The sequence below is a fragment of the Asterias amurensis genome, chromosome 17 (assembly GCF_032118995.1).
Source record: "Asterias amurensis chromosome 17, ASM3211899v1".
In the NCBI taxonomy this organism is placed as follows: Eukaryota; Metazoa; Echinodermata; class Asteroidea; order Forcipulatida; family Asteriidae; genus Asterias; species Asterias amurensis.
The window spans coordinates 9,902,046-9,917,091 of record NC_092664.1 but is presented as its reverse complement, the minus strand read 5'-3'; positions in this window follow the sequence as shown (position 1 = coordinate 9,917,091).

Sequence of the window (15,046 nt, the reverse complement as noted above, 5' to 3'; positions counted from 1 at the left end):
GTGTATGGTTGTTTAGTTTCCCATTGACTTGTGTATGGTTGTGTAGTTTCCCATTGACGTGTGTATGGTTGTGTAGTTTCCCATTGACATTGACTTGTGTATGGTTGTGTAAGTTCCCATTGACATGTGTATGGTTGTATTAAGTGTCCCATTGACTTGTGTATGGTTGTGTAGTTTCCCATTGACGTGTGTATGGTTGTGTAGTTTCCCCTTGACTTGTGTATGGTTGTGTCAACTCCCATTGAGTTGTGTATGGTTGTGAAGTGCCCATTGACTTGTGTATGGTTGTGTAGTTTCCCATTGACGTGTGTATGGTTGTATTAAGTGTCCTATTGACTTGTGTATGGTTGTGTAGTTTCCTATTGACTGTTTTAGTTTGGAAGGAAATAATCTGACACAATCGTACCTTCACATTAACCATCAACATATTATGTGTAACCATGTTAGTTTTAATTATTATGAAGAGGTTTTTGATGCATTTTGGAACACTTTTTTGTCCATAGTTAAATTTCAGATTTTGTTTGTAAAAAAAAAAAAAGTTGGGCGGCGATTTCGAAAGGCCTTCTAAAACTCGAAAAAAAATTCGGGGGGGGGGTTGAGCTTTGAAAAATCTTACGCATAGTTGTGTATGGCTGTGTAGTTTCCCAATGACTTGTGTATGGTTGTATAGTTTCTCAATGACTGGTGTATGGTTGTGTCAATTCCCATTGACTTGTGTATGGTTGTGAAGTGTCCCATTGACATGTGCATGGATGTTTAGTTTCCCATTGACTTGTGTTTGGTTGTGTAGTTTCCCAATGACTGGTGTATGGTTGTGTAGTTTCCCATTGACTTGTGTATGGTTGTGTAGTTTCCCATTGACTTGTATATGGTTGTGTAGTTTCCCATTAACTGGTGCATTGTTGTGTCAATTCCCATTGACTTGTGTATGGTTGTGTAGTTTCCGATTGACTTTTTTTAGTTTGGAAGGAATAATCTGACACAATCGTACCTTCACATTAACCATCAACATATTCTGTGTACCTCATGTTAGTTTTAATTATTATGCAGAGGTTTTTGATGAATTTTTGAACACTTTTTTGTCCACTATTAAATTTCTGATTTTTTTTTATAACAAAATAAAATAAAATAAAAATTAAGTTGGGTGGCGATTTCGGAAGGCCTTCTAAAACTGGCATTTTTTTTTTTCGGGGTGGGGGGTGGTGGGGGGAGGGTTGAGCTTTGAAAAATCTTACGCATAATTGTGTATGGCTGTGTATATTCCCATTGACTTGTGTATGGTTGTGTAGTTATTCATTGTCTTGTGTTTGGTTGTATAGTTTCCCATTAACTGTGCATGGTTGTGTCAATTCCCATTTACTTGTGTATGGTTGTGTCAATTCCCATTGACTTGTGTATGGTTGTGTAGTTTCCCATTGACTTGTGTATGGTTGTGTCAATTCCCATTGACATGTGTTTGGTTGTTTAGTTTCCCAGTGACTTGTGTATGGTTGTGTAATTTCCCATTGACTTGTGTATGGTTGTGTAATTTCCCATTGACTTGTGTATGGTTGTGTAGTTTCCCATTGACTTGTGTATGGTTGTGTAATTTCCCATTGACTTGTGTATGGTTGTGTAGTTTCCTAATGACTTGTGTATGGTTGTGTAGTTTCCAATTAACTTGTGTATGGTTGTGTAGTTTCCAATTGACTTATTTAGTTGGGAAGGAAATAATCTGACACAATCGTACCTTAACATTAACCATTAACATATTATGTGTACCTCATGTTAGTTTTAATTATTATGAAGAGGTTTTTAAAGCATTTTGGAACCCTCTTTTGTCCATAATTAAATTTCTGATTTTTGTTTATAAAATATAGAAAAGTTTGGCGGCGATTTCGAAAGGCCTTCTAAAACTGGGAAAAAAATTTCGGGGGGGGGGTTGAGCTTTGAAAAATATTACGCATAATTGTGTATGGCTGTGTATATTCCCATTGACTTGTGTATGGTTGTTTAGCTTCCTATTGACTTGTGTATGGTTGTGTAGTTTCCCATTGGCTTGTGTATGGTTGTGTAGTTTCCCATTGACTTGTGTATGGTTGTGTAGTTTCCCATTGACATTGACTAGTGTATGATTGTGTAAGTTCCCATTGACATGTGTATGGTTGTATTAAGTGTCCTATGGACTTGTGTACGGTTGTGTAGTTTCCTGTTGACTTGTGTATGGTTGTGTAGTTTCCCATTGACATGTGTATGGTTGTGTAGTTTCCCATTGACTTGTGTATGGTTGTGTCAATTCCCATTGAGTTGTGTATGGTTGTGAAGTGCCCATTGACTTGTGTATGGTTGTGTAGTTTCGCATTGACTTGTGTATGGTTGCATAAAGTGTCCTATTGACTTGTGTATGGTTGTGTAGTTTCCCATTGACTTGTGTATGGTTGTGTAGTTTCCCATTGGCTTGCGTATGGCTGTTTAGTTTCCCATTGACTTGTGTATGGCTGTGTAGTTTCCCATTGACTTGTGTATGGTTGTGTAGTTTCCATTGACTTTTGTAGGGTTGTGTAGTTCCCCATTGACTTGTGTATGGTTGTGTAGTTCCTATTGACTTGTGTATGGTTGTGTAGTTTCCATTGACTTGTGTATGGTTGTGTAGTTTCCCATTAACTTGTGTATGGTTGTTTAGTTTCCCATTGACTTGTGTACGGTTGTGTAGTTTCCCATTGACTTGTGTATGGTTGTGTAGTTTCCCAATGACTTGTGTATGGTTGTGTAGTTTCCAATTGACTTGTGTATGGTTGTGTAGTTTCCAATTGACTTTTTTAGTTTGGAAGGAAATAATCTGACACAATCGTACCTTCACACTAACCATCAACATATTCTGAGTACCTCATCTTAGTTTTAATTATTATGAAGAGGTTTTTAAAGCATTTTGGAACCCTCTTTTGTCCATAATTAAAATTCTGATTTTTGTTTATAAAATAACGAAAAGTTGGGCGGCGATTTCGAAAAGCCTTCTAAAACTGGGGAATAAAATTTCGGGGGGGGGGTGAGCTTTTAAAAATCTAAACCCATACTTGTGTTTGGCTGTGTAAATTCCCATTGACTTGTGTACGGTTGTTTAGTTTCCCATTGACTTGTGTTTGGTTGTGTAGTTTTCCATTGGCTTGTGTATGGTTGTGTAGTTTCCCATTGACGTGTGTATGGTTGTGTAGTTTCCCATTGACATTGACTTGTGTATGGTTGTGTAAGTTCCCCTTGACTTGTGTGTGGTTGTATTAAGTGTCCTAGTGACTTGTGTATGGTTGTGTAGTTTCCCATTGACTTGTGTATGGTTGTGTAGTTTCCCATTGACGTGTGTATGGTTGTGTAGTTTCCCATTGACTTGTGTATGGTTGTGTAGTTTCCATTGACTTTTGTACGGTTGTGTAGTTCCCCATTGACTTGTGTATGGTTGTGTCAATTCCCATTGAGTTGTGTATGGTTGTGAAGTGCCCATTGACTTGTGTATGGTTGTGTAGTTTCCAATTGACTTTTTTAGTTTGGAAGGAAATAATCTGACACAATCGTACCTTCACACTAACCATCAACATATTCTGTGTACCTCATGTTAGTTTTAATTATTATGAAGAGGTTTTTAAAGCATTTTGGAACCCTCTTTTGTCCATAATTAAAATTCTGATTTTTGTTTATAAAATAAAGAAAAGTTGGGCGGCGATTTCGAAAAGCCTTCTAAAACTGGGGAATAAAATTTCGGGAGGGGGGGTGAGCTTTTAAAAATCTTACGCATACTTGTGTTTGGCTGTGTAAATTCCCATTGACTTGTGTACGGTTGTTTAGTTTCCCATTGACTTGTGTTTGGTTGTGTAGTTTTCCATTGGCTTGTGTATGGTTGTGTAGTTTCCCATTGACGTGTGTATGGTTGTGTAGTTTCCCATTGACTTGTGTATGGTTGTGTAGTTTCCCATTGACATGTGTATGGTTGTGTAGTTTCCCATTTACTTGTGTATGGTTGTGTCAATTCCCATTGAGTTGTGTATGGTTGTGAAGTGCCCATTGACTTGTGTATGGTTGTGTAGTTTCGCATTGACTTGTGTATGGTTGCATAAAGTGTCCTATTGACTTGTGTATGGTTGTGTAGTTTCCCATTGACTTGTGTATGGTTGTGTAGTTTCCCATTGGCTTGCGTATGGCTGTTTAGTTTCCCATTGACTTGTGTATGGCTGTGTAGTTTCCCATTGACTTGTGTATGGTTGTGTAGTTTCCATTGACTTTTGTAGGGTTGTGTAGTTCCCCATTGACTTGTGTATGGTTGTGTAGTTCCTATTGACTTGTGTATGGTTGTGTAGTTTCCATTGACTTGTGTATGGTTGTGTAGTTTCCCATTAACTTGTGTATGGTTGTTTAGTTTCCCATTGACTTGTGTACGGTTGTGTAGTTTCCCATTGACTTGTGTATGGTTGTGTAGTTTCCCAATGACTTGTGTATGGTTGTGTAGTTTCCAATTGACTTGTGTATGGTTGTGTAGTTTCCAATTGACTTTTTTAGTTTGGAAGGAAATAATCTGACACAATCGTACCTTCACACTAACCATCAACATATTCTGTGTACCTCATGTTAGTTTTAATTATTATGAAGAGGTTTTTAAAGCATTTTGGAACCCTCTTTTGTCCATAATTAAAATTCTGATTTTTGTTTATAAAATAACGAAAAGTTGGGCGGCGATTTCGAAAAGCCTTCTAAAACTGGGGAATAAAATTTCGGAGGGGGGTGAGCTTTTAAAAATCTTACGCATACTTGTGTTTGGCTGTGTAAATTCCCATTGACTTGTGTACGGTTGTTTAGTTTCCCATTGACTTGTGTTTGGTTGTGTAGTTTTCCATTGGCTTGTGTATGGTTGTGTAGTTTCCCATTGACGTGTGTATGGTTGTGTAGTTTCCCATTGACATTGACTTGTGTATGGTTGTGTAAGTTCCCCTTGACTTGTTTGTGGTTGTATTAAGTGTCCTAGTGACTTGTGTATGGTTGTGTAGTTTCCCATTGACTTGTGTATGGTTGTGTAGTTTCCCATTGACGTGTGTATGGTTGTGTAGTTTCCCATTGACTTGTGTATGGTTGTGTAGTTTCCATTGACTTTTGTACGGTTGTGTAGTTCCCCATTGACTTGTGTATGGTTGTGTCAATTCCCATTGAGTTGTGTATGGTTGTGAAGTGCCCATTGACTTGTGTATGGTTGTGTAGTTTCCAATTGACTTTTTTAGTTTGGAAGGAAATAATCTGACACAATCGTACCTTCACACTAACCATCAACATATTCTGTGTACCTCATGTTAGTTTTAATTATTATGAAGAGGTTTTTAAAGCATTTTGGAACCCTCTTTTGTCCATAATTAAAATTCTGATTTTTGTTTATAAAATAAAGAAAAGTTGGGCGGCGATTTCGAAAAGCCTTCTAAAACTGGGGAATAAAATTTCGGGAGGGGGGGTGAGCTTTTAAAAATCTTACGCATACTTGTGTTTGGCTGTGTAAATTCCCATTGACTTGTGTACGGTTGTTTAGTTTCCCATTGACTTGTGTTTGGTTGTGTAGTTTTCCATTGGCTTGTGTATGGTTGTGTAGTTTCCCATTGACGTGTGTATGGTTGTGTAGTTTCCCATTGACATTGATTGTGTATGGTTGTGTAAGTTCCACTTGACTTGTGTGTGGTTGTATTAAGTGTCCTAGTGACTTGTGTATGGTTGTGTAGTTCCTATTGACTTGTGTATGGTTGTGTAGTTTCCATTGACTTGTGTATGGTTGTGTAGTTTCCCATTAACTTGTGTATGGTTGTTTAGTTTCCCATTGACTTGTGTATGGTTGTGTAGTTTCCCATTGACTTGTGTATGGTTGTGTAGTTTCCCAATGACTTGTGTATGGTGGTGTAGTTTCCAATTGACTTGTGTATGGTTGTGTAGTTTCCAATTGACTTTTTTAGTTTGGAAGGAAATAATCTGACACAATCGTACCTTCACACTAACCATCAACATATTCTGTGTACCTCATGTTAGTTTTAATTATTATGAAGAGGTTTTTAAAGCATTTTGGAACCCTCTTTTGTCCATAATTAAAATTCTGATTTTTGTTTATAAAATAAAGAAAAGTTGGGCGGCGATTTCGAAAAGCCTTCTAAAACTGGGGAATAAAAATTCGGAGGGGGGGGCTTTGAAAAATCTTACGCATACTTGTGTTTGGCTGTGTAAATTCCCATTGACTTGTGTACGGTTGTTTAGTTTCCCATTGACTTGTGTTTGGTTGTGTAGTTTTCCATTGGCTTGTGTATGGTTGTGTAGTTTCCCATTGACGTGTGTATGGTTGTGTAGTTTCCAATTGACATTGACTTGTGTATGGTTGTGTAAGTTCCCCTTGACTTGTGTGTGGTTTTATTAAGTGTCCTAGTGACTTGTGTATGGTTGTGTAGTTTCCCATTGACTTGTGTATGGTTGTGTAGTTTCCCATTGACGTGTGTATGGTTGTGTACTTTCCCATTGACTTGTGTATGGTTGTGTCAACTCTCATTGAGTTGTGTATGGTTGTGAAGTGCCCGTTGACTTGTGTATGGTTGTGTAGTTTCCCATTGACTTGTGTATGGTTGTGTAGTTTCCCATTGACATTGATTGTGTATGGTTGTGTAAGTTCCACTTGACTTGTGTGTGGTTGTATTAAGTGTCCTAGTGACTTGTGTATGGTTGTGTAGTTCCTATTGACTTGTGTATGGTTGTGTAGTTTCCATTGACTTGTGTATGGTTGTGTAGTTTCCCATTAACTTGTGTATGGTTGTTTAGTTTCCCATTGACTTGTGTATGGTTGTGTAGTTTCCCATTGACTTGTGTATGGTTGTGTAGTTTCCCAATGACTTGTGTATGGTGGTGTAGTTTCCAATTGACTTGTGTATGGTTGTGTAGTTTCCAATTGACTTTTTTAGTTTGGAAGGAAATAATCTGACACAATCGTACCTTCACACTAACCATCAACATATTCTGTGTACCTCATGTTAGTTTTAATTATTATGAAGAGGTTTTTAAAGCATTTTGGAACCCTCTTTTGTCCATAATTAAAATTCTGATTTTTGTTTATAAAATAAAGAAAAGTTGGGCGGCGATTTCGAAAAGCCTTCTAAAACTGGGGAATAAAAATTCGGAGGGGGGGGCTTTGAAAAATCTTACGCATACTTGTGTTTGGCTGTGTAAATTCCCATTGACTTGTGTACGGTTGTTTAGTTTCCCATTGACTTGTGTTTGGTTGTGTAGTTTTCCATTGGCTTGTGTATGGTTGTGTAGTTTCCCATTGACGTGTGTATGGTTGTGTAGTTTCCAATTGACATTGACTTGTGTATGGTTGTGTAAGTTCCCCTTGACTTGTGTGTGGTTGTATTAAGTGTCCTAGTGACTTGTGTATGGTTGTGTTGTTTCCCATTGACTTGTGTATGGTTGTGTAGTTTCCCATTGACGTGTGTATGGTTGTGTAGTTTCCCATTGACTTGTGTATGGTTGTGTCAACTCTCATTGAGTTGTGTATGGTTGTGAAGTGCCCGTTGACTTGTGTATGGTTGTGTAGTTTCCCATTGACTTGTGTATGGTTGTGTAGTTTCCCATTGACTTGTGTATGGTTGTGTTAAGTGTCCTATTGACTTGTGTGTGGTTGTGTAGTTTCTCATTGACTTGTGTATGGTTGTGTAGTTTCCCATTGGCTTGTGTATGGTTGTTTAGTTTCCCATTGACTTGTGTATGGTTGTGTAGTTTCCCATTGACATTGACTTGTGTATGGTTGTGTAAGTTTCCCTTGACTTGTGTATGGTTGTATTAAGTGTCCTATTGACTTGAGTATGGTTGTGTAGTTTCCCATTGACTTGTGTATGGTTGTGTAGTTTCCCATTGACGTGTGTATGGTTGTGTAGTTTCCCATTGACTTGTGTATGGTTGTGTAGTTTCCCTTTGACGTGTGTATGGTTGTGTAGTTTCCCATTGACTTGTGTATGGTTGTGTAGTTTCCATTGACTTTTGTAGGGTTGTGTAGTTCCCCATTGACTTGTGTATGGTTGTGTAGTTCCTATTGACTTGTGTATGGTTGTGTAGTTTCCATTGACTTGTGTATGGTTGTGTAGTTTCCCATTAACTTGTGTATGGTTGTTTAGTTTCCCATTGACTTGTGTATGGTTGTGTAGTTTCCCATTGACTTGTGTATGGTTGTGTAGTTTCCCAATGACTTGTGTATAGTGGTGTAGTTTCCAATTGACTTGTGTATGGTTGTGTAGTTTCCAATTGACTTTTTTAGTTTGGAAGGAAATAATCTGACACAATCGTACCTTCACACTAACCATCAACATATTCTGTGTACCTCATGTTAGTTTTAATTATTATGAAGAGGTTTTTAAAGCATTTTGGAACCCTCTTTTGTCCATAATTAAAATTCTGTTTTTTGTTTATAAAATAAAGAAAAGTTGGGCGGCGATTTCGAAAAGCCTTCTAAAACTGGGGAATAAAAATTCGGGGTGGGGCTTTGAAAAATCTTACGCATACTTGTGTTTGGCTGTGTAAATTCCCATTGACTTGTGTACGGTTGTTTAGTTTCCCATTGACTTGTGTTTGGTTGTGTAGTTTTCCATTGGCTTGTGTATGGTTGTGTTGTTTCCCATTGACGTGTGTATGGTTGTGTAGTTTCCAATTGACATTGACTTGTGTATGGTTGTGTAAGTTCCCCTTGACTTGTGTGTGGTTGTATTAAGTGTCCTAGTGACTTGTGTATGGTTGTGTAGTTTCCCATTGACTTGTGTATGGTTGTGTAGTTTCCCATTGACGTGTGTATGGTTGTGTAGTTTCCCATTGACTTGTGTATGGTTGTGTCAACTCTCATTGAGTTGTGTATGGTTGTGAAGTGGCCGTTGACTTGTGTATGTTTGTGTAGTTTCCCATTGACTTGTGTATGGTTGTGTTAAGTGTCCTATTGACTTGTGTGTGGTTGTGTAGTTTCTCATTGACTTGTGTATGGTTGTGTAGTTTCCCATTGGCTTGTGTATGGTTGTTTAGTTTCCCATTGACTTGTGTATGGTTGTGTAGTTTCCCATTTACGTGTGTATGGTTGTGTAGTTTCCCATTGACATTGACTTGTGTATGGTTGTGTAAGTTTCCCTTGACTTGTGTATGGTTGTATTAAGTATCCTATTGACTTGAGTATGGTTGTGTAGTTTCCCATTGACTTGTGTATGGTTGTGTAGTTTCCCATTGACGTGTGTATGGTTGTGTAGTTTCCCATTGACTTGTGTATGGTTGTGTCAATTCCCATTGAGTTGTGTATGGTCGTGAAGTGCCCATTGACTTGTGTATGGTTGTGTAGTTTCCCATTGACTTGTGTATGGTTGTGTTAAGTGTCCTATTGACTTGTGTATGGTTGTGTAGTTTCCCATTGACTTGTGTATGGTTGTGTAGTTTCCCATTGGCTTGTGTATGGTTGTTTAGTTTCCCATTGACTTGTGTATGGTTGTGTAGTTTCCCATTGACGTGTGTATGGTTGTGTAGTTTCCCATTGACATTGACTTGTGTATGGTTGTGTAAGTTCCCATTGACATGTGTATGGTTGTATTAAGTGTCCCATTGACTTGTGTATGGTTTTGTAGTTTCCCATTGACGTGTGTATGGTTGTGTAGTTTCCCATTGACGTGTGTATGGTTGTGTAGTTTTCCATTGACATTGACTTGTGTATGGTTGTGTAAGTTCCCATTGACATGTGTATGGTTGTACTAAGTGTCCCATTGACTTGTGTATGGTTGTGTAGTTTCCCATTGACGTGTGTATGGTTGTGTAGTTTCCCCTTGACTTGTGTATGGTTGTGTCAACTCCCATTGAGTTGTGTATGGTTGTGAAGTGCCTATTGACTTGTGTATGGTTGTGTAGTTTCCCATTGACGTGTGTATGGTTGTATTAAGTGTCCTATTGACTTGTGTATGGTTGTGTAGTTTCCTATTGACTTTTTTAGTTTGAAGGAAATAATCTGACACAATCGTACCTTCACATTAACCATCAACATATTCTGTGTAACCCATGTTAGTTTTAATTATTATGAAGAGGTTTTTGATGCATTTTGGAACACTTTTTTGTCCATAGTTAAATTTCAGATTTTCTTTGTAAAAAAAAAAAAAAAGTTGGGCGGCGATTTGGAAAGGCCTTCTAAAACTCGAAAAAAATTCGGGGGGGGGGTGAGCTTTGAAAAATCTTACGCATAGTTGTGTATGGCTGTGTAGTTTCCCATTGACTTGTGTATGGTTGTGTAGTTTCCCAATGACTCGTGTATGGTTGTATAGTTTCTCAATGACTGGTGTATGGTTGTGTCAATTCCCATTGACTTGTGTATGGTTGTGAAGTGTCCCATTGACTTGTGTATGGTTGTGTAGTTTCCAATTGACTTGTGTATGGTTGTGTAGTTTCCCATTGACATGTGCATGGTTGTTTAGTTTTCCATTGACTTGTGTTTGGTTGTGTAGTTTCCCATTGACTGGTGTATGGTTGTGTAGTTTCCCATTGACTTGTGTATGGTTGTGTAGTTTCCCATTGACTTGTATATGGTTGTGTAGTTTCCCATTAACTGGTGCATTGTTGTGTCAATTCCCATTGACTTGTGTATGGTTGTGTAGTTTCCGATTGACTTTTTTAGTTTGGAAGGAAATAATCTGACACAATCGTACCTTCACATTAACCATCAACATATTCTGTGTACCTCATGTTAGTTTTAATTATTATGCAGAGGTTTTTGATGAATTTTGGAACACTTTTTTGTCCACAATTAAATTTCTGATTTTTTTTTTAGAACAAAATAAAATAAAATAAAAATTAAGTTGTGTGGCGATTTCGGAAGGCCTTCTAAAACTGGCATTTTTTTTTCGGGGTGGGGTTGGTGGGGGGAGGGTTGAGCTTTGAAAAATCTTACGCATAATTGTGTATGGCTGTGTATATTCCCATTGACTTGTGTATGGTTGTGTAGTTTCTCATTGTCTTGTGTTTGGTTGTATAGTTTCCCATTAACTGTGCATGGTTGTGTCAATTCCCATTTACTTGTGTATGGTTGTGTCAATTCCCATTGACTTGTGTATGGTTGTGTAGTTTCCCATTGACTTGTGCATGGTTGTGTAAATTCCCATTGACATGTGTTTGGTTGTTTAGTTTTCCATTGACTTGTGTATGGTTGTGTAGTTTCCCATTGACTTGTGTATGGTTGTGTAGTTTCCCATTGACTTGTGTATGGTTGTGTAGTTTCCAATTGACTTGTGTATGGTTGTGTAGTTTCCCATTAACTTGTGTATGGTTGTTTAGTTTCCCGTTGACTTGTGTATGGTTGTGTAGTTTCCCATTGACTTGTGTATGGTTGTGTAATTTCCCATTGACTTGTGTATGGTTGTGTAGTTTCCCAATGACTTGTGTATGGTTGTGTAGTTTCCAATTGACTTGTGTATGGTTGTGTAGTTTTCAATTGACTTTTTTAGTTTGGAAGGAAATAATCTGACACAATCGTACCTTCACATTAACCATCAACATATTCTGTGTACCTCATGTTAGTTTTAATTATTATGAAGAGGTTTTTAAAGCATTCTGGAACCCTCTTTTGTCCATAATTAAATTCTGAATTTTGTTTACAAAATAAAGAAAAGTTGGGCAGCGATTTCGAAAGGCCTTCTAAAACTGGGGAAACAATTTCGGGGGGGGGTTGAGCTTTGAAAAATCTTACGCATAATTGTGTATGGCTGTGTATTTTCCCATTGACTTGTGTATGGTTGTGTAGTTTCCCATTGACTTGTGTATGGTTGTTTAGTTTCCCATTGACTTGTGTTTGGTTGTGTAGTTTTCCATTGGCTTGTGTATGGCTGTGTAGTTTCCCATTGACGGTGTATGGTTGGGTAGTTTCCCAATGACATTGACTTGTGTATGGTTGTGTAAGTTCCCCTTGACTTGTGTATGGTTGTATTAAGTGTCCTATTGACTTGTGTATGGTTGTGTAGTTTCCCATTGACTTGTGTATGGTTGTGTAGTTTCCCATTGACGTGTGTATGGTTGTGTAGTTTCCCATTGACTTGTGTATGGTTGTGTATAATCCAATTGAGTTGTGTATGGTTGTGAAGTGCCCATTGACTTGTGTATGGTTGTGTAGTTTCCCATTGACTTGTGTATGGTTGTGTAGTTTCCCATTGGCTTGTGTATGGTTGTTTAGTTTCCCATTGACTTGTGTATGGTTGTGTTGTTTCCCATTGATTTGTGTAAGGTTGTGTAGTTTTCCATTGACTTGTGTATGGTTGTGTAGTTTCTTATTGACGTGTGTATGGTTGTGTAGTTTCCCTTTGACTTGTGTATGGTTGTGTCAATTTCCATTGAGTTGTGTATGGTTGTGAAGTGCCAATTGACTTGTGTATGGTTGTGTAGTTTCCCATTGACTTGTGTATGGTTGTATTAAGTGTCCTCTTGACTTGTGTATGGTTGTGTAGTTTCCCATTGACTTGTGTATGGTTGTGTAGTTTCCCATTGACGTGTGTATGGTTGGGTAGTTTCCCAATGACATTGACTTGTGTATGGTTGTGTAAGTTCCCCTTGACTTGTGTATGGTTGTATTAAGTGTCCTATTGACTTGTGTATGGTTGTGTAGTTTCCCATTGACTTGTGTATGGTTGTGTAGTTTCCCATTGACGTGTGTATGGTTGTGTAGTTTCCCTTTGACTTGTGTATGGTTGTGTATATTCCAATTGAGTTGTGTATGGTTGTGAAGTGCCCATTGACTTGTGTATGGTTGTGTAGTTTCCCGTTGACTTGTGTATGGTTGTGTAGTTTCCCATTGACGTGTGTATGGTTGGGTAGTTTCCCAATGACATTGACTTGTGTATGGTTGTGTAAGTTCCCCTTGACTTGTGCATATTTGTATTAAGTGTCCTATTGACTTGTGTATGGTTGTGTAGTTTCCCATTGACTTGTGTATGGTTGTGTAGTTTCCCATTGACGTGTGTATGGTTGTGTAGTTTCCCATTGACTTGTGTATGGTTGTGTCAATTCCAATTGAGTTGTGTTTAGTTGTGTAGTGCCCATTGACTTGTGTATGGTTGTGTAGTTTCCCCATGACTTGTGTATGGTTGTGTAGTTTCCCATTAACTTGTGTATGGTTGTTTAGTTTCCCGTTGTCTTGTGTATGGTTGTGTAGTTTCCCATTGACTTGTGTATGGTTGTGTAATTTCCCATTGACTTGTGTATGGTTGTGTAGTTTCCCAATGACTTGTGTATGGTTGTGTAGTTTCCAATTGACTTGTGTATGGTTGTGTAGTTTCCAATTGACTTTTTTAGTTTGGAAGGAAATAATCTGACACAATCGTACCTTCACATTAACCATCAACATATTCTGTGTACCTCATGTTAGTTTTAATTATTATGAAGAGGTTTTTAAAGCATTTTGGAACCCTCTTTTGTCCATAATTAAATTTCTGATTTTTGTTTATAAAATAAAGAAAAGTTGGGCGGCGATTTCGAAAGGCCTTCTAAAACTGGGGAAAAAATTTCGGGGGGGGGGGTTGAGCTTTGAAAAATCTTACGCATAATTGTGTATGGCTGTGTATATTCCCATTGACTTGTGTATGGTTGTGTAGTTTCCCATTGACTTGTGTATGGTTGTTTAGTTTCCCATTGACTTGTGTTTGGTTGTGTAGTTTTCCATTGGCTTGTGTATGGTTGTGTAGTTTCCCATTGACGTGTGTATGGTTGGGTAGTTTCCCAATGACATTGACTTGTGTATGGTTGTGTAAGTTCCCCTTGACTTGTGCATGGTTGTATTAAGTGTCCTATTGACTTGTGTATGGTTGTGTAGTTTCCCATTGACTTGTGTATGGTTGTGTAGTTTCCCATTGACGTGTGTATGGTTGTGTAGTTTCCCATTGACTTGTGTATGGTTGTGTCAATTCCAATTGAGTTGTGTTTAATTGTGAAGTGCCCATTGACTTGTGTATGGTTGTGTAGTTTCCCATTGACTTGTGTATGGTTGTGTAGTTTCCCATTGGCTTGTGTATGGTTGTTTAGTTTTCCATTGACTTGTGTATGGTTGTGTAGTTTCCCATTGACGTGTTTATGGTTGTGTAGTTTCCCATTGACATTGACTTGTGTATGGTTGTGTAAGTTCCCATTGACATGTGTATGGTTGTATTAAGTGTCCTATTGACTTGTGTATGGTTGTGTAGTTGCCCATTGACTTGTGTATGGTTGTGTAGTTTCCCATTGACGTGTGTATGGTTGTGTAGTTTCCCACTGACTTGTGTATGGTTGTGTCAATTCCCATTGACTTGTGTATGGTTGTGAAGTGCCCATTGACTTGTGTATGGATGTGTAGTTTCCCGTTGACTTGTGTATGGTTGTATTAAGTGTCCTATTGACTTGTGTATGGTTGTGTAGTTTCCCATTGACTTGTGTATGGCTGTGTAGTTTCCCATAGACTTGTGTGTGGTTGTATAGTTTCCCTTTGACTGGTGTATGGTTGTGTCGTTTCCAATGGACTTGTGTATGGTTGTGTAGTTTCCCATTGACTTGTGTACGGTTGTGTAGTTTCCCTCTAACTGGTGCATGGTTGTGTCAATTCCCATTGACTTGTGTATGGTTGTGTAGTTTTCAATTGACTTTTTTAGCTTGGAAGGAAATAATCTGACACAATCGTACCTTCACATTAACCATCAACATATTCTGTGTACCTCATGTTAGTTTTAATTATTATGAAGAGGTTTTTGATGCATTTTGGAACACTTTTTTGTCCACAATTAAATTTCTGGACTTGGCATCTCTGAGAAGATATAAGGCCCCCCCCCCCTGAGCCCTTATAGGGGTCTAATATTTTTTGCCTCGTTAACGCTACACGTTTTTCAAATCAGCGTTGATAGGTGAAACTGACCGTTAGCCAGCCATAACTAAACTTTCTTTTGTACTACACTACCAAAACTTTCCCCACACACTCAATATACATTCATAATGCTTGCATTTCCTTTCTAATAAACATCGTCAAAAAATTACATTTTCACGTCCCACGATA